The following is a 20,897-nucleotide window of genomic DNA, read 5'->3' as shown; positions in this document are numbered from 1 at the left end:
AATGTATTCGTAGCACTCTCTCTTCTCCCACACTTACTTTTGATTAAGTCGCCAACCTCACTGTTATCAAAATGTTTTGTTTTTGTAGCTGCTGTGTCACATTCATGCATCCAAAAAGGTGTCAATTTAGTTTTTGGTAATTTGCCTCTCATTCCCATAAAAGGTATTTAGCCAGTAACGCTATGCACAGTGGTGTTGTGGGCCCACACCACATCTTGTACACACTTTTGAACATTCTTCCGTCCTTGTATAGCAACTGAATTGCACCCTTAACCACTCTATTCATACGTTCTACTATACTGTTTCCCTGAAGGTTGTACAGTGAAGTACACACGTGTTTTATGCCATTATGCTGAAGGAAATTGCGCATGACATGAGAGGTTAATTGCGTGCCATTATCAGTGATTAGGGTGTGTGGAAAACCTTCTCTCATAAAGATAGAGTTAAGACTTTCAATGACTGTATGAGTAGTGATATTTCTTAAAAATGTTACCTCAGGCCATCTCAAAAAACATCCACCAAAACCATACTAAAACGCAAATCACCAGAAACAAATTCTAACGGACCAATAAAATCAAGGCAGACTTTTTCCCAAGGTAGACCATCACTGCTAGTAATAGACCCCATACATTTGGAATTGATTTTTAATCGTTTCTCACTTTCTCTACACAAGGAACAATTTTCAACCCATCGTTTCACGTCTTCATCAAGGCCTGGCCACCAAAAATGACTTTGTCGTTTGGTAGTGTTGGTTTGCCCAAGATGTCCTTCATGAGCTAGACAAAATAACTTCTTTCTGAGAGTACTAGGAGGAATACATTTCTCACCCCTAAAATTAAATCATCAGAAACTCCAATGCTGAGTTCATCTTGTAATTTAGTATAAGTGCGTAAGGACGGTTTCACTAAGCCTTCACGTTTCCATCCTAAACTAATAGAATTAGCTAATTCACCATAGTCAGAGTCACAAATAGCAGCTTGGTGCCATTCTTCTTTAGAAATGGATTTGAACTCATCCACACCTACTTCTTCAATGCTGGCCACTAAGCAAATAACTTCATCAAAATTCAAAACATCTTTCTCTGGTAACGGAAGTCTTGATAAACAGTCTGAACATTTTTCCAACAGTAATATATTCTGTTGTATAAGTAAACTCCTGTAATTTTGATTCAAACCTCATCAAACGAGGTGAACCTTTATCGGCACCACCCGGGCTGAGAATTCTAGTCAAGGGCTTCTGATCAGTTCTGAGAGTAAAGTGGTTCCCCAAAACATATGTTCGAAAATAATGCACACCCCAAGCTGCAGCCAGAGCCTCATGCTCAATGACTGCATAGTTCCGTTCAGAACTATTGAGTGTTCACGAAGCAAACGCAACCGGTTTCTCAACACCCATTTTGTTCTGAGACAAAACTGCACCAATCCCATGAGCACTGGCATCAACAGTAATTAAAGTGTCTTTGCCAGATTCAAATGGTGTAAGAATACTAGCATTGATAATTTCGCTTTTGATATTTTGAAATGCATTTTCTTGCAGAGAGTCCCAGGAAAATGGTGCCCCTTTCCTCAACAAGTGCCTTAAAGCCTCAGTTTTGTGTGCAAAGTTATCTACAAACTTTCAATAATACTCTATTAGCCCCATGAAGGACTTTAATTGTTCTTTCGTGGTAGGTGTGGCTACATGTCTGATGGCATGTAACAAAACCTCTTTAGGTTGCACACCTGCTTCGGAAATAGTGTACCCCAAATAATCTACTTGTTTGGCTAGGAATAAACATTTATCTTACCTTAATGTAAGACCAACATTTTGTAGCGAATCCAACAGATTGTCCAAGGCAACATTGTGTTCAGCAATATTTTTACCAATGTTGAGAATATCGTCTTGAAAATAATGAACATTGGTGAAGTATTTTAGAATATGATGCATCATATGTTGGAAAACGCTAGCGGTTGAGGCTAGGCCGAAAGGTAATCTTTTGAACTGAAATACTCCTTCCAACGTAAAAAAACTGTTAATTTTCTAGAGCTAGGATGCAAAACAACCTGATGATAGGCTGATCTTAGATCAAGTTTTGAAAAATGTTTTGTCTTATCTATTAGTAAAACCATTTCAGAAATGTAAGGGAGAGGAAAACTATCAACAATGATATTTTGATTTAGGGATTTAAGGTCCACAAAAAACCAAAGTTTGCCATCCTTTTTTTTAGTAACGACAATTGGAGAAAGCCATTCTGAGACTTCAATTTGTTCAATGATATCTTGCTTTTGCATGTCAAGCAACATTTCTTTGACTTCCTCTCGGACCAAAATGGGAATTTTCCTGAGAGGATGTCTAACAGGAATGGCATCCTTCTTAAGTTTTATTTCATGTGTGTACCCTGACAGTTTTCCTAATTCAAGACGAAAAATATTTTGAAATTTAAACAAAATGGAATCAAGACTGGGATAATCTTCAATGACCAATACATGCTCAGGAGATGTAGGATCAATGATTATGTGTAAATCATTTGTTGTGTTCATCCTAGAATTGCCGGCCCATCATCTGAAATATAAACTTTGCCAGTGGCATTTCTCCCTTTAAATTCAAATTTAGTTTCCATAACACCTTTAATATCAATCGTTTCACCACTATACCCCTTAGGAGAGACATCGGGAAGAGATAATGTATAATCAGGCCAACATTCTTTGAAAATACAAAAAGGAATAATGGTAAGCATGGAACCTGGATCAACCAAAAGGGGTAGAGGCACATCATTCAAAGTGAATGTTGCTTTAGATCTTTGTAAGGTACCAGTAACACTATCTTCAATACATAAAGACATCTCAGAAGAAATGGTTTCATCATCAACAAAAACAACTCTGTTCTTTCTAGAGTTATTACAAACAGCACTTAGATGACCCCTTTTCCACAGCTCTTACAAGACTTATCCCTTGCAAAACATCCAGCAAAGTCCGCAGCATGATTTACACTACCACATCTATAACATCCCTTGAATTTGCTTTTGTAGTCACCAGATGTTCTTGGTTTTGACTTCAAAGGTTGCTTGGTTTTCACATCAGAATTGACAGGTGAATCTTTCTTGGAAATGACTTTTACGGATTCTTTTTTCTTAAGTTCCAAAGAAGCGCATTTCCTGCATGCATTTGTCAGATTCCTCTACTACTTTGGCAATGGTGATGGCCTCAAGTAAAGAAGGATTTTTTGCAGCCCATAATTTTTCTTGCATTCTCTTATTTTTATACTGCACGATGAGTTGGTCTCGAATTAATTGGTCAGACATGTTACCGAAATCACATTTTAGGGCTAACTCTCTCAATCGGGTAACCATTTGATCCACAGATTCATTGCCTTTTTGAGGAATAGTATAAAATCTATGGAGTTGCATGACAATGTTAACTTGTTTTCCAAAATATTTCGCCAGTCTTTGTTTAGCTTCAATGAAAGGGTTATCAATTGGTTCACTATCAGCGCCAATAATTTCTGGTAGAAATTTGAAGGCATGGTGACCAGCTTTGCCTAAAGATTTTATTAAAATGGCTTTTTTCTAGATGCTTGGAATCTGAGACCATCTATAGCTTTCAAATAATTTCCAAAAATACCAATCCCCTCTTCCCATTCAATATCAGGTGTATCGCCTTCAGCTAAAAATGAAGGTGGAGGAGTAATACTTTATGAAGCTGCCATATTAATAAAAAAGATATATATAAATATAATATGACACCACTAGAGGAAGGAAATGAACAAGCAAGTGACTTGTGCAAGGCGTCTATACAACATAAAGTGGAAGCTGGTAGAAAATGCACTGGTTTGTAAAGAAAATGTGAAAAATGATGAACAATACAAGAAAATAGGTGTGCAAATCACCGTAAATAATGAAAACAATAGTAATTTGCTATATAAGTGTGCAAATCCCCGTGAATAATGAAGCCAATGTAATTAGCTGAAAAGGTGTGCAAATCACTGTGATTAATGAATCTGGTGGTGATTTGCTGGAAAGGTGTGCAAATCACCATTGATGATGGAATTAATAAACAATGAAAAGCTTCTGAAGTGCAATCTACTAGTAAGGCGTGCAGATCGCGTAGAGTACAGCGTAATACTTGAAATAATGTGCTGACAGTCAATTGTAAAACAGCATTTCAGTCGTTTTTAAGAAAAACGAGGAAAAGATGCAACAAAATGGAGTCACGTCAACGTGCTGACATATGTTGTCAGGCTTAGTGTCTCTCTTGTAACTTAGCAACAATGAAAAGAATACGCGAGCGTGAGCATCTCGAGCGTGTGGAAGATCGTTGGCACGAGCACACAAAGCTCAAACGCGCAGCAGTCGAAAAGCCAGATATAAGTAGCAGCAGTGGCCAGAAATAAATAATTACAGTACCTCAACCACCTCACAGGAATGGCCTGTCACTGCAGAACCTTAAAGAGGATTCGTCAGTAAACATTCCAACCCCACGATACACAGTAAGATGACCATAGACAAGTACAACAGTATCATTGTGAAATGATAACCACAATTAAGCGGACATTGTTGTTTTGAGAATACATGAGATAAGCTAAGCAAAGACATACATTATTGTTATGAGAATGCATGACGTAAGGTTAGCAAAACAGCTCAAAGATTGTGTAGGCAATGCAAAGTTGTTTCCACCTTCCATCACAGTGGAACATTTCAGGATGGAAAGTGCCAGAAGGCCCCTTTCCATATTCTTTGCCCACACCCTCAACCAAAGGCATCCAGGGTATACATACCTTAATAGCAACTCCCCCACATTTCTCACAGGGATGGGCAGGCAATACATAAACCAGGGGACTGCATAGCACTCCATCCCTGGCGGGGTACCTGTCACCAGGCAAATCCCTCACAATGTTAAATTTCAGGCATCCAGTGTGGGGCAAAAAGGTCCAGGACCACCAGCAGATCAGCCCCCACCTTGACTGCCTAGTGCCCACACAAAGCAACATCCCTCCCTAGGGAAAGTTCAGTAAATCAGTCCACATTAGGGATCTCTGACCCAGCTTTCCTAATGGGTACTTTTTAACTGGCTGACTACACTAGCACCTTGCCAGCTGGGGCCATACCAACCTCACTGTCTGGAAATAGACCACCCTAGATGTATGGCTCACTCCTCTCCGGTACTGTAACTATTCCCACCAATCTCAGCTTCATCCGGAGTAGGAGGCCAATGTAAATGTATCCTCACTCAACCCTTTCATCCAGGGAGGAATGCATTCTACCAAGCTGTTCTGCCATCTTCATAGCCAACCCAAGACTCCATATCCCACGGTTGGATCCCACTTCTGGTGAATTTGTTTAGCTTCGCTGAACCAAAATTCAATTTCTTGCCTGATGGTCACAATAGCTGAGCCTCACAGGTAGACCAGTAGGTTGTAAACAGGCCTCTGAACATGGAATTTGGGGAATGTTACTGAGTGATACTGCCCTTGTGGCATGCATCACTTGGTGACACTGACCCAGGTAAGAATATTCAACCGATCTGAGATTCAATAAATCTTTATTTCGATACGTTAAGTATCATGAAAGTTACATAGAATACATTACAATCACAATACAATAAAAGGTGAGTTGTACGATAAAATAAATCATCCCAGGGATTGGCTCACCACATAATGTAGTGCCTCAGTACACTCTACCGCTTCAACAAAGCCAAATACCTTGCCTCCCTTTACTGGTTTCCTTTCCGGGTATACAAAGGAATTGTTAACCCCAGAAAAGTGCAGTAGGAGGGAAACTGGATTCCACTCCTAAACCTAGCATCGCCATGTTGGGTCCCCCAACCTTCTGGAGGCCGTTTGTGACCTAGCATGCTTAAAGCTTTATGGGTAACAAACCTCCACGCTCTAATTTCTAGGCCAAAGTGGCTCTGCATGATAACACCTAAACATCAGCAAGAAGTAGTTCGTTTTTCAAAGAATGTGTAAGCCTCCTGAATAGTTGAACCTTACTCGGAACCCGACTTCCAAAGCTCTCACTAAGTACAATGGCACACCTGTATCAAATGAGCAATCATTGCCCGGACACCCTTTGCTAGACTCTGGTTTGGCTTGGCAACCCGTGCTCCAAACTGACTGGCCTGTGAATGCAGACTGTAGCTGGGGTGGAACCTACATAGAGTTGCCGTGCCTAACCAGACTCTGTATCTGATCTGAGCAACCAGTGTCCACCCCTCATAAAGAGATAGGATGCATGGAAAAACCCATAAAGCAAAAAGGCCAATAAGATGCTAGTCCATAGCAAAACAGTATGTATGCGGTGCGAATTGATGGCCTCAGCTCAGGCTGTCGGCAAGGAACCGGTAACCCACAATGAAACGGACCAGACTGCCTGGAGGTGCCTAGCACCAGGCCCTCAGCCAATAACTGATGTAGCCCTCGAAGGCATCTACCTCCTGTGCAGCAATTTGATACACTCTGACCGTGTCACCTCCCTACTCAGAACTAGACTTTGTAGGTCAAAACAATAAGACCTGGGCCTCTAAGTTCAGTTCAGAAGCTCAAGCCGATGCTATGAAGATCGAGGATGCTGAGCTCAAGGCTGTCTAATCCTGTTTCGAGCTCAAGACCTTTTCATCCTCCATCGGATCCCCCATATAAATTAACTCACTCAGGGCCCCAAAAATTGAGTGCTGGTAAGCCTCCCAGCAATCCCTGGTGCAAATTAAGCACTATCCGGGTTTCTCTTACTGGGAGGGTGGGGTGGGGGTGCACTATCGTTCGTCCTACCGCAATCTTGGGAGGCCGAGTCACCCAATGGCATTTCATGCCCCTCTATTTACCGCTCGAGTGGGCTTCCAGCTCTGCAAGGAAGCAGATCAGAAGACAGCATCTTCCCCCTTCCAGACTCTGATGCTAAGAAAGTGACATACTGGCCCTATAACTCCATGCCTATTCCTTTCCTGGGGTGACTGACATCAGTTAAAGCCCATCACTAGATACTGAAGACATTACTTTTGATTCTCACAATCCCTGCGTAAGCTGTTCCGGATGAATCAAACCTCATGTCCATAACGAAAGTTCTCAAGTCACCTTACCAGAAACAATGTAAAAATAACATGCTCTAGGGATGGGACAAACACAAGATACAGAGGAAATCAATCGACTTAGGAATAAGGAACTGAGAAGAAACAAAAAGCTATTCAGCCACGAGCCAGCGGTGGACTCAGAGCCCACTCTATGGTGTTGTATTGCACACCATACGTCCTCACAAAAAGACTGTTGACACTTAAAAGGAAAAGAGACATTCTGCATATGAATATTTGCCAATTGAGTCAAGCTACCTTAATCTTGGTTGATTCTTAGCAATTCCTCACATTGCAACTCACTTTAAAGTGGGCGGCCAGTGAATGATATCACAGTAGATCGCAAATCCTTATTATTATTTGGATGTGCTCTTTCAGTACATTTTCTTAATTTCAGTGATGTGCTTGCAGCAGCTCACATGGAGCCTGGTCAGAGATGGAGTGCTTCCGATGTAGGGGACGTAACTTGGTGCAGCAGCAAGTGCAACAGCAAGGGTTGTTATGCCAAATCTGCAAAAACAAACTCACATGTGGTGATCCAAAGCACAAATGTACAGGGGCTATGCACTTATTTGCATCAGAGTGTGCACTACTGAGATGTGGGAAGTCATGTGTCCTTGTGCAGGTTATTTTTACAGATGGATGTTTGAAGGCAAAAAGGCTCCAGGACACCTACCTGGGTGATTGAGCACTCTGCAAAGCTGCATACCCTAACCTATGATCATAGATTGCTACATTCTTGCTACCTCTCTGGGATGGTGTATGGCACACATAGAGTTACCAGGACACCATGGGGAGATTTTATAGTCACAGTCTCCCACCAGGGGCTTTGACCTCCTGATGCACAAGTGCAGCCCGTAGTATCAAGCGCAAACCCTGCCAGCACAGCTCTGTGGGTTTGGCTTTGTGATGGCCGCTTCTCTTGTGATGGGATTTTTTTTTGTCCAAATTTATATAGCTCAAACTCAACCCAAAAGTATTGGAGCGCTTTACATGAGCACCGGTTATGATACACAAGGACACATTTGGGGCAGATTTACAAGCCCCTTGCGTTGTTTTTGCGCCGCAGTTGCGTCACTTTTTGTGATGCAGCAGCAGCGCAAAAATGCGGCCCATTTACAACGTGACGCATCTAGGGAGATGCGTCATGTTGTAAAGCCCTGCGTCACATTATACCCGCGTCAGGTATACTGTATGCAGGGTGGGCGTTCCAGCGCAAAAAAGCCTTGTAGAAGTGACGCAGTGATATCTACAAGATTTCACTGCGCCACTTCTAGGAAGCCACTGCGTCAAATTCGTAGGCCTGCTTGAAGCAGGCACACAGCACAAGGAGGATAGGCATTGCTGGAGTTGAGTCGTGCTTGCTACATGACTCCAGCAATGCATGACTTTTGCGTCAACAGATGCGTCAGAATTTCTGACGCATCTGTCAATCCTTGCACCATATTGTATATACAGCGCATCCATAGTGGCGCAAGGGTTTCTCAAAGTGGCACAGGGAAAGTGATGCATCTTCACAGATGCGTCACTTTCTTGTAAATCTGCCCCATTGATTTTTAGGAGACATGGGGAGATTGAGTGATTTACCCAGAATCACAGGATGTGGAGTTGACCCCCAGGCTCGAACCTTGGTTTCGCAGCTCCAAAGTCGGCAGTCTAGCCGTCAGACCACATCCTCCCTCGTGGAGGAAGTTTCTAAAGCTCTATTGCTATGTACATGCAAAAAAAACAAGTCAAACGCCAACCGAGAACAAGTAAGGAAATGGAAGGGCGATGTTAAAATTCAATAAGACCTTTTCAGAGCCGCAAAGTTAGCAACAGAATCGTCTGACTCGTTGGACATCCGTTGCCATTGCATGGAGCTGATCAATACACAGAATCAAAGGTAGTAAATGCCAAACAAAAGCAAACTGAGCCTAAATTACCACGAGCAGCTGGACAAGAGTCAGCAGTGAGCTCATTAACCCGCCTGTCAATATGGAGAGACGACATAATGCAGAGGGCATCAAATTAAAATTAAGCGGAAGCGCACCTCACAAACCGGATGATGGGTTCCGCTTGTCCTAAACAGAAGGGCCGCGGCCCTCATAATATTAACATCAACGAACAGAGTCAAGAAGTTACTTACAAACATCTGAACTTGTTTGCTAAACATGTCATACCGAGAGACATGCAGAAAGGCTGAGAGAAGAGCTCTTTTTCTTCTCCACGCGTTTGGAAACCTTGATTAACGTTCTGTTTTCATGTGAGGCGCCAAAGTTAATTGTGTTTCCCTGGTAATTATTTTAAAGAGAACACCATAATTTTTAATCGCGTAAGGTTCTTTTAAACATTGAGGTTTCTTTTGTCTTTTTATTTGTTTCGTATTGTAACAGTTTTGAATAACTATGCAATAAAAGATGTACCGTACTCTTTTCCATTTTTAAGTTGCATTCATCAACCATATCAAGTTTAAAGTTCAGATTTACCAAGCAGTACTACTGCAACAAAAGAGAATGAGCACACTTATTTTATTAATTTTCGTAAGACTTTATTCTAACCTTTATCTTGACCGTCAACAATGCAGTGTCAGATGCCACTATTTCATTCACGTTAAAATTGCATGATAACTGCCGCCCTGCCTTTCTTTTGTAACGCTCCGCCCCACGCCGGTCATAGGTCTCCTAAGCAGGTACTGCGGTTATTACCCAATGAATTGGCACTCATTAAATCTACCTCAAAAGGACGAAAGCCAGAGAGAACTTAGCCTGGAGCTCGATCCGCCATTCAGGATCCTGGACGACCCTGCTGCGTCCCTCCTTATGTGCCTGAGCCAGCCCACGGCTCATCTAACTTTTGAAATATACAATTAAAATACAGGCGTGAATACAATCAGAATGAAATAAATCCAGGATTTGTATGTTGTGACAAATTACATATGAATGTCTCAAGGTGCTGAATTGTAGGCAGGGAATTAGGGGGCATATTCTCAAGGAGCTATCGCAGAGTTAGCGGCACTTTATCGCAGCCAAAGTCCCAATAAATAAATCACCCCATTCACAAGCTGTTGCTAACAGGCCATAGCACCAGTTTACCAGCGATAGCTGCTGCAAAAAACATCGCCACAACCCAAGCAACTATCGCTAATGAGATGCAGAGTAGGTGTTCCCGAGCAAAAAGCCACGACAACACCATTACACAACATTCTCAGCGACCAGCCAGATCGGCGATAGGATCACAAAAGAGGCGCTAAGTCATGTTAGCTACAGGAAACTAACACCTGCTCTGACCTGGTGTAAAGTCGGACGACAGCCTGCACCACAAAAAGGAGCCCAGCCCAGAGCCACACCTGAAGGGCAACAGATGCCATGGAGCCAATGATCATGCGGGCCGGACACACAAGAAGGCCACAACACCCACCACCACCACCACTTCCAGGACCACCTCCCACCCCCCTGGACCCCACCGCTCCCTCGAACCAACAAGGACAAAGGCAGCGACCCTCCGAAAACGCACCAACCTCACAGACCCAAGACCAGAGAATGTCAGTGCCCTCCACAGTCTCAAAAGGACAACCCCCCTCCGCATCCTGACCAAAATTGCCCACAGGCTGACGGTACCAACACAGCGGACAACCAACATCTCACCTCAGAGTCGGCTGGCTGTGAGTCGGAGGAGTCACACAGATAGCCCAATCCAAGTCCCTCACAACGGTCATGGATGACACCATCAGCTTGGTACCCCACTATCTATACTTCCCACACACTGCGCACAAACAGCCGGACACCAAGCAAAGCATCTATGCCACAGCTGGCTTCCCACATGTGTCAGGGGGCAATTGACTGCACACATGTCCTACTTGTGCCCACTGGCAACATTGCACACAATAAGTGCAACAGAAATAGCACGTACCCACCATTGTCCAGGCAATATTGGACCACCAGGGAATCTCTGCCAATGTCGTCGCCAACCCCCCAGGCAGTGTGCATGAGCCCTACACCTGACGACAGTCCATTCTCAACCTGCGCTACCAGGCACCCACGGAAAAACACAGCTTGTTGGCCAATACCAAATGAACACACCACACACCTCAACTCCACAATCATGTAACTCACAACTCCAGGGATGCACACGTCACAAGCTCACAAACAGCATGCACACCCACCAGACATGACAGCACAACTTACTGTTGGAACCTGGGCCAGCCATGTACTGTAGCCACCAACGGCATGTCACCTCAACCACACAATAGCAGGATGTGGGGACCAGACATGTGTGAAGTAGGTAAGTGACCGTTGAATATGAATGTATACAACGCCAAGTGTGGCGTGGTTGTGCTGGCCAGACTGCAGTATGCAAACCACACACATATGCATGTCGACAGACCCCGATGGTGTATGGAGTGCAGTGGACAGTGGATGCAACCATGCCACCCCAGCCAGTGGGGGAGATCAAGGAAAAGTAGCTTGTTATCTTCCCCCCATAAGCGTGAGCAGAGTGGGCTGGCTCGGCGTACGCCAGGCCAGCGTAGGAGTGTGAATAAAAGGCATGTAACTCTGGGTGTGGTCCTCTTCTGGAATGCCCAATGTCTCTGCCAGGGCGGCGACTCTCCCCGCCACGAGGCTGACGCCATGAGCGCTGGTGCCTGTTATCCTGTGTGCCTGCTGCACCCCGGGCCGCTGTTCCCCGAAATCTTCTTGCCCGCCCCTGCGCACCCAGCCCTCAAAGCCCACCTGACGACACTGGTGTGTGTCGAAGAGTGACCACCACATACAGATGCAAGCTCCAGGCCCAAGACCCACAACCTTGGCAGCCTCCTCAGACCATCACAGCCTCCGCGACACAGGCCCGCAGAACTCCATTCTCGTTGACGTACTCCACCGACATACACAGCGGGCAAGTAGGAAGCACAATTGGAACTGAGTCTTGATTACACCATGGCAGGGAACATCATTTATGGCTGGTGTTAAGTCCTTATACTTCCTTCGACGTGGTGCCACCAAGTCTGTGCATAGCATCACAACCACACGTGTCTGTGGGCCCACGCAGACTACTGCTCCCAGGCCACACTAAGCTCGAGTAGGTCACACATTTGGAACTGAGTCTTGATCATGCAATGACCGGGTACACATGGCAATGTAGACTTCACATCACTGTACCTCCTTCGATGTGGTGACACCAAGTTTATGTATAGCATCACACCCACACATTTTTGTGGCCCCTTTGCTGTTAACGCCTGCCGCCTACACTGCGGTCGGGTTTGTCGCACAATTGGAACTGAGCATCTATTTTTCAATCGCAGAGTACACATTGCACGCAAGGAGAGGTGTAAGACGATGACGCGTTGCAGTCAGGATCAAATAAGGATCTTTGTTACGGAGGTGATCGAACACTACCGACAACTGCCCTGGTGTCACTAACTCTGTGCATCGCGAACCAATGACACATGGCTGTGGGCCACTGCTGACGGCTGCCTCCGAAATACACTGCGGTCCAGTAGGTCACAGAGTCTTGATTTAGCAATGGCAGAGTTCATATCAGTGTACCGGCATCATCACAGACTGCATCCCCTCTCAGCCCTGGTGCCACTAAGTCTGTTCCCTGACATTCATGGACACTCACTGGTAGTACATTGGTGGCATCTGAGGCTATGTACTAGGGGGTAGTTTCATCCTCATGAATCTGATACCGAATTTCTTCTGACAACGAGGCTGTCGCTTGCCACCCCACTATTTGCTGCTTCTGGATAAAACCAGACCTTCCGCATCATGCCCTGGAGGACACCTTCCACTGTCCCCCGCAACCCTCCGCCACATTCACCTTCGACATTGATGAGGACCCGCCCAGTCCGCGTGGCCCTACCTCAGTGCACAGCAAGTCACCATCCCGTGGCAGGGTGCCTGTGCTGGCGGCTGTGCATCCGGGGACACTAACTCTGTGCAGCACAAGTCAGGGACCCTGTTTGATTTAATGTTTGATGGCATCTGAGGCAATGGCATTGGGGTCGTCAATGCCATGTGTCTGTGGCCCTATGCTGTCCGCTGCCTCCGGCCTCATCTGCGATCCCCCAGGGTTCACACATCCAATCGAGTCTTGACCGGCCCGGACGTGGCATCACCGCAGGAGGCATACGCCACCATCGCCAGGACCACCTCCATCGCCATCTGCCAGAGTAGAAACAGTGGTCCTGACAGACTAATGGAGTTGCTCACACCTGTCCTGGATGCCATCACCTTACCCTGCTCAGCATTCCAGATGCCACTAACTCAGTGCACCACAACCCATAGACCGTCACTGATTGAGTTTTGTGCTGTGGAGTGGTTGCACAGCAATGTCACCTCAGGGAGTGTGGGAGACCTGGGACGTTGATGTGGAAGATGATGCAGGTCTAACACACCCCACTGCGTCTGCATCAGGAATATCCTGAAGGGAGACAACCCTAGTAATTCTGATCACATGAGTGCGCTCAGCTCTAGTGCCCCAAACTCAATGCACTGAAACTCACGGACGCTTCTGTTGGTATGTTGGGTGACCTCTGTACCTGCTCCGGCTCCCTCCATGTTGCTCAGCAGATGACTCTGGTATTCAGTTTTCTATGTTTCTGTTGCACTGGTGTCCACTGTTCAGGTTGTTGCCAGCACCAAGCACTCCGTGCGGGCTGGCTTGCACTCACCCCACACACATCCAGCACCGGCTTTACTGTACATGTGGCCCTGCTAATAAAGGGGCCGGGCACACGTGCCTGTAGCCAGTTCAACATTATATCAGCATGTGTCCATATGGTTTTGTTGTATGCATGAGGTCCCTGGGTCCTATGACATTACATTGTGGTGTGTACAGCGGACGCAGACATGTCACCGCAGGCAGTGGGTTAGAGCTTGGACAGGTAGCTTCATCGTCACCCACTCAATATGTAAGGGGAGTGGACTGGGCCGTAGTATGCAGAGCCGACGTAGGTGTGTGAGTGATATTTGTGTGCCCCTGGGTGTGGTTCTGTACTGGGAATGTGCATCTGCATGTTTCTCTATGGCAGTGTGGGTCTCGTTTGTGGGGTGTGGGTGATCCCTGAAGGATATTAGACACCCACATATGTGATCTGGTTTGCCTTCTATGGGTTTGGACCCCACCCGCACCTGTACGGCCACCTCCTTTTGGCATTCTGACACCTGGCATTGGAGTGCCACGTTTGGCCCAGTGAAGTGTTGTGAGCCAGCCTTGCGTGCGGGTGCTTCCTGCTGTGTGGTCTGTGCGGTCTGTGCAGGGTCTGTGTTTTCCTCTGAGTAGCTTGGCTGCCCTGGTCCTGGTGGTGGGTTGCCTGGGATGTCCATGAGCGATTGTAGGGCATCGGTGTCGAAGGTGTAGTGTTCCTCTCCGGCATCACTGATGTGTGGTCTTCTGCGTCTGCTGGGGTGTTGTGTGTCCCTCTGCAATATTAAGGGGAGATGCATGTAGCCATTGTGTTGACATGTATGTCGGCACATTGTTCTTGTTTACATGCAGATTGTATGACAATGTACATTGTGACTGTTCAGCAGGTTTAGAATTTTGATGCGGGACTAGGTACAATTGGGCTACGTGACGGATGTGAGGTTGTACGCGTACATTTCCATTTCACATTTTCAAGCCCTGTCAGATGTAGAAGGCCTGTTTCTGCACGTGTGCGGACCCCGTTGTGTCCTCTGTTATCCCCAATTGTGTTTGCGCATTGTACCACATTGTCGTCAATGTGGGTGTGCTGTTCATGCTATGTGTGTGTGCTGGAGTGTGCTACGGGTAACATGGACATGATCCTGGGTCATTGTGGGTGTGCAGTGTGGTAGACCTTGTTGTGAATGTGTGCCATTGTGCTCATCTCCCCCTGTCCCCCCAGTCCCTGGTCATTTCTCTCCCTGTGGATTTTGTGTCAAGTCCTCCCGAGCTGTGTCCGCACTCCCGACTCCTTGCCCCGTCTCCACACTGATGACTGTGGCCTTGTTTCCTCCTGTGGTGCAGGACGCCCGCCTCCTGTCGCCGTTGCTGCCTGGTTTATATTTTTACATTATGCCAGCACCTCATGGCCTCCTCCATTGGCCTCCTCGACACTCCGACTGCATTCCCGGTATGCTATGCTATGTTTTGCTATCCTATGCTTTGATTTGTAATGCTATGCTATGCTGTGTTTTGTTATGCTATGCTATGCTATGTTTTGTTATGCTATGTTTTGCTATGCTATGCTATGTTTTGTTGTGTTAGGTATGCTATGCTATGTTTTGCTATGCTATTATATGTTTTGTTTTGCTATGCTATGCTATGTTTTGTTTAGTTTTGCTATCCTGTGCTTTGTTTTGTTATGCTATGATATGTTTTGTTGTGTTTTGTTTTGTTATGCTATGCAATGTTTTGTTGTGTTTTGCTATGCTATGCTTTGTTATGCTATGCTATGTCTTGTTATGCTATGCTATGTTGTGTTGAGTTTTATTATGCTATGCTTTGTTTTGCTATGCTATGTTTTGTTATGCTATGTTTTGTTATGCTATGCTATGCTTTGTTATGCTATGTTTTGTTATGCTATGCTAAGCTTTGTTTTGTTATGCTATGCTATGTTGTGTTTTGTTATGCTATGATATGTTCAGTTGTGTTTTGTTATGCTATGCTATGTTTTGCTATGCTATGTTTTTTATGTATGCTATCTTTTGTTGTATTTTGTTATGCTATGATATTTTTTTGTGTTTTGCTATGTTTTGCTATGCTGTTTTGTTATGCTATGCTTTGTTTTGTTATGTTATGCTAAGTTTTGTTATGTTATGCTATGTTTTGTTCTGCTATGTTTTGTTGTGTTTTGTTATGCTGTGCTATGTTATGTTATACTATGCTATGTTTTGTTTTGCTATGCTTTGTTATGTTATGCTATGCTTTGTTATGTTATGCTATGTTTTGTTATGCTATGCTATGTTTTGTTATGTTTGTTATGCTATGCTTTGTTGTGTTTTGCTATGCTATGTTTTGTTTTGTTATGCTATGTTTTGTTTTGCCATCCTATGCTTTGTTTTGTTATGCTATGCTATGTTTTGCTATCCTCTTCTTTTTTTGTTATGCTATGCTATGCTGTTTTGTTATGCTATGCTATGTTTTGCTATGCTATGCTGGTGAGGGTGTGTGAGGTTGATTGAGGGTAAGTGAGGGTGTGTGAGGGTGAGGGTGTGTGAGGGTGAGAGGGTTGTGAGGGTGAGGGGGTGTGAGGGTGAGGGTGTGAGGGTGAGTGAGGGTGTGTGAGGGTGTGTGAGGGTGAGGGTGTGAGGGGGGAGGGTGTGAGGCTGTGAGGGTGAGGGGGTGTGGGGGTGAGGGGGTGTAAGGGTGTGAGGGTGAGGGGGTGTGAGGTTGTGAGGGGGTGTGAGGGTGAGAGGGTGTGAGGGTGTGTGAGGGGTGTGAGGGGGTGTGAGGGTGAGGGGTGTGAGGGTGAGGGGGTGTGAGGGTGAGTGTGTGTGTGAGAGTGAGGGTGTGTGAGGGTGAGTGTGAGGGGGTGTGAGGTTGGGTGAGAGGGTGTGTGAGGGTGAGGGTGAGAAGGTGTGGAGGGTGAGAGGGTGTGTGAGGGTGAGAGGGTGGGTGAGGGTGGGTGAGAGAGTGAGTGAGGGTGAGGGTGTGTGTGAGGGTTAGGGGGTGTGAGGGTGAGGGGGTGTGAGGGTGAGGGGGTGTGAGGGTGTGAGGGTGAGGGTGCGAGGGGGTGAGGGGATGTGATGGTGAGGGGATGTGAGGGTGAGGTGGTGTGAGGGTGAGTGGTTGTGAGGGTGTGTGAGGGTGGGGTGTGTGAGGGTGTGTGAGGGTGAGGGTGTGAGGGTGAGTGAGGGTGAGAGGGTTGTGAGGGTGAGGGGGCGAGGGTGTGAGGGTGAGTGAGGGTGGGTGAGGGTGAGGGTGAGGGGGTGTGAGGGTGAGGGTGAGGGGATGTGAGGGTGAGGGTGTGAGGGGGAGTGAGGGTGTGTGAGGGTGTGTGAGGGTGTGTAAGGGTGTGAGGGTGAGAGGGTGTGAGGGTGTGTGAGGGTGAGGAGGTGTGACGGTGAGGGTGTGTGAGGGTCCGAAGTAAATGGTGGCAGGGCAGACATCATAAGACAGAGAGAAACACAAATGTTAAGATAACACTGCTCGAAGGGGTTGTGAGAAGGTGGAAATGGGATTAAAGGAGAAATAATGAAAAGTTAAGTAGGAAAGAGGCCAGAAAGGAGACATAAAGGAGTGGAGTTTGCAGCACGGGGAAGCAACTTAGAGTGCAGCACTGCGCAGCAGCTTACAATGGAGCACTGCGTATGTGGCAGTAGATTAGAGTGCAGCAGTGCATACTGGGCAGCAGCTTAGATTGGAACACTGGACACAGGGCAGCAGCTTATAGTGCAGTGCCGCACACAGGGCAGCAGCTAAGAGTAGAGCACCGCATACGGGGCAACAGCTTAGAGTGCAGCACCGCACACGGGCATCAGCTTAGTGAGCAGCTCCTCACACAAGGCAGCAGCTTGGAGTGCAGCACCACGCATGGGGCTACAGCTTAGAGTGGAGCGCAGCGCACGGGAATTGCTTGAGGACCTTGGCAGGGGGAGAGCGGCAGTAGCCTCACATGCTGCTCTCTAGGATGGACCTCATTGATGCACTACTCTTTATGAGAGCCGTGGCATGCCCGAAAGCTGCTGGGTGACACCAGTCCAACTGCGCTGACAGAAGCACTCAAGTGCGCAGCTTCCAAGGAACGCATGTTTACGCTGAGGAGAAGGAAGGGGGAGTGCGAGCAAAGGAGCCATTAGAACAAGCTCTGGCATTGCGCGGAGGGGGGCGGGGGAGAGAATTCCTTTGAAATGTAAATAAACCAGCCTGAGTGCGGGGAGAGGCGGCTCACAGGCTGACATTTGTTGTGCGATGTGCACGCGCTCCCACGCATGCACTGTAGAGAATCCGCTCGGAGAAGCGTTTGGGTGCATTTCTGAAAGTCCCTTTGCATAAGTCTCGCAGACAACGCATGCTCGTTGTCTAAAACGAGACCTAAAAAATCTGTTTTAACACAGAACAAAATACGTAACTTTGGACAACAAACATAGAAATGAAAGACAGGAGAGAACTTGTTTGGGGTGTCCGTTTATAGTCCTCATAAGCGCAAGTATCTATCTTATTATTGATCAATATGTTGGGTAAAGACACCAAGCACCTATTATTTATCATCAACGCTTCAACCTTATCCAATAAGTGTGTTCATGTAAACATCACAATGGGTCTTCATTAGGACTAGAGAAAATTATTTAACCTGGTCCCAGTCGCCAGGTAGCCCCACAATCCTCAAAGAGGTATTGTAGAATGAGAAGGGTCAGTGATATCCTAATAAAAGCCAGGTCGTCTCTGCAGGCCGGGTGTAAGCACTCAAACTGTCTTAAGTACAAGTTAAGGCTCTATTGATTTAGGCCTTATTGCGAGGTTTTCAAAAATGCCTCTTAGGGGCCACATATGATACCCTTAATGTATAAAAGACGAGACGGAAAATCCGACCTCCTGCCTCTTGCTCTGTATCAAAGGTTCTTACTTCTGAACATGACTTTCTGGACAGGTAATTGAAAAAGCAATGCAAGTCTCAAAACACACGTACCAATTGGTAGACAGCTTGCAGGGAGAACGTACACACGTCGTCCCAGCTTGGTTACTGTTCTAACAATTTAGATTATCTATACCCATCTATGCAATTCCACAAGAAATTCTCACAATCTAAGATTTAATTAGCCACGAGCAATGTTTTAGCAACTGTGAAGTAAGTACATTGCTGCTGTTCATAAAATGCCACCCATACGTTTTTATGCATGAGTTCTTTTTATAACTTACTTCTAAAACTTTCTTAACACTTGTAGGGGTTCAATTCAGATTCATTTTTTCCAATTTCTTTTTTATTATTTGCTGTAAATTCCATTGTTTGAATATTTTGTTTTTCAAAATCATCTTGTAGTGGAGAAATCCCCACGCCCACATCTTTTCCGCTAGCACTTTATATTTGAGTATAACATTTCTACCCCATCACTTTTCACATTTACTAGCCGTCTCTGCTTTTAATGAGACCTTATCTGAGTACTTAGATAACCGGTATCTTGGATATAATTATCCCAGTTAAAACAGTCCCTCCAACCCCTTGATTCTTACAAGATTTAAAAAAATGTAAAACTTCAGAGTAAAAACTGAAAACACTTAGGCGCACAGATTATACTTTTGAAACTAACTTTATGTAGCAACAGACTCATAGAGCCTATGAGAAACTGGCAAAACATTGCACATGTTTCTTACTATGGCATTTGCATTTCACAGGGTGGTAAATCCTTAGAAGAAATGTTAACATGTCTAACTCCAATTGTGAGTTTTGCACCATGTTTGTTTCGCCTTCACCCTGGTGCTGTGATTCTCCCATTGGCCTTTTCTGGCAAGGCAGACGAAACATGTAGGGGCATATTATCAACACAGGCGATAAAATTTTCGCTGCTTTTATCGGCAGAAAACTGCCGCTAAAGCCGCTTTAGCGGCAGTTTTCTGCCGCAAAAGCGGCTTTAGCGGCAGTTTTCTGCCGATAAAAGCAGCGATAATTTTATCGCCTGTGTTGATAATATGCCCCGTAGTGCCTTCTCCCCTTCCTGGCCTATTTTTGATTCTCTGTTCAACCTGATGCTCGTTTGCACTCTGATTTTGTCCCTATGGGGCATATTACCAACCAATAGAGATAATTTTTGTCTCTAACTTGTTTAGAGACAAAAATTATCGCCGCACATCGGCGTTTTTTATCGCAGATAAACCTTGCTATTAGCAAGGTTTATCGCAAATGCGATAAAAAACGGCCGCAATGCATGAATATCGCTGAAAAGTCAGCGATATTCATGCATTATCGAGCAAATGCTCTTAGCCATGTTATCCACCTCCCATTGGTTAACATGGCTAAGAACTGCTCAGGGCAGGTGTTAGCTTTTGGAGATATTCGCGCTTAGCGCGAATATCTCCAAAAGTTGGTAATAGGAGATAGCGATGTTAGCGACTGTTTCCAGTCGCTAACATCTTGGCACGCCCACTTTGCATGTCATTAGTGATAAATATCACTGACATGCAAAGCGGGGCCCAAGATGGTCGCTATCTCCTATTAGCTGCCGCTAACTGGTGTTAGCGACAGCTTGGTAATAGGGAGATAATTTTATCTCCGCTTTCTTGGCTTTTAAAGCCAAAAAAGCGGAGATAAACCCCCTTGATAATATGCCCCTATGTCTTTAAGTAAGATGAAACAATTGAATTTCTCAATTGAATCGGAATCAAACGTGGACCCATGCCCTGCTCAATTTTTGCAGAGTGGCCTTGATGTTATATCTACTGGTACCAAATGAGATTTGTAATAAATATATTTTGCATATTCTGATCTAGAAAGTTTGCTTTTTCCTCGTCTCTTATGTTAGCCTGCTTATTGAGCTTGTATTCCTATTGAACCTAGCAGCAAGACTCTTTATTGGATAACCGTGCGCTCTTACGAATGTAATTTTGTCATCATTTTCGCATTTGCATAGAGGTGGCAGGTGTACATTTCAGCCACAGTGAGCAGAGCAATAGACCCGAAACTAAACCCTGGAAATGCCATCTGGTAGGAGAGCTGGTGGTAAGTCTGATGAATATCTGATGACGGAGAAAGAGAAGTTGTGGTGCAAGTTTGAAACACTGTGAACTGATAATGCAAGTGTTGAAAGGGTGGGATAATCAACCATATTGAATACCCAAGAGAGGACAGTATATATGATAGCAGATAATTGGTGGTTTTCGTGAGAGGAGAGAAGGAAATAGACGGATGCCTTCAGGCAGTCTCTTTAGAGTGGAAAGCTCAGAATCCTGGTTGCTTATGCTTGAGTACATTGTCGA

The sequence above is a fragment of the Lissotriton helveticus genome, chromosome 8, assembly GCF_964261635.1.
Source record: "Lissotriton helveticus chromosome 8, aLisHel1.1, whole genome shotgun sequence".
In the NCBI taxonomy this organism is placed as follows: domain Eukaryota; kingdom Metazoa; phylum Chordata; class Amphibia; order Caudata; family Salamandridae; genus Lissotriton; species Lissotriton helveticus.
The sequence above is the reverse complement of the archived record's forward strand: the minus strand, read 5'-3'. Positions refer to the sequence as shown.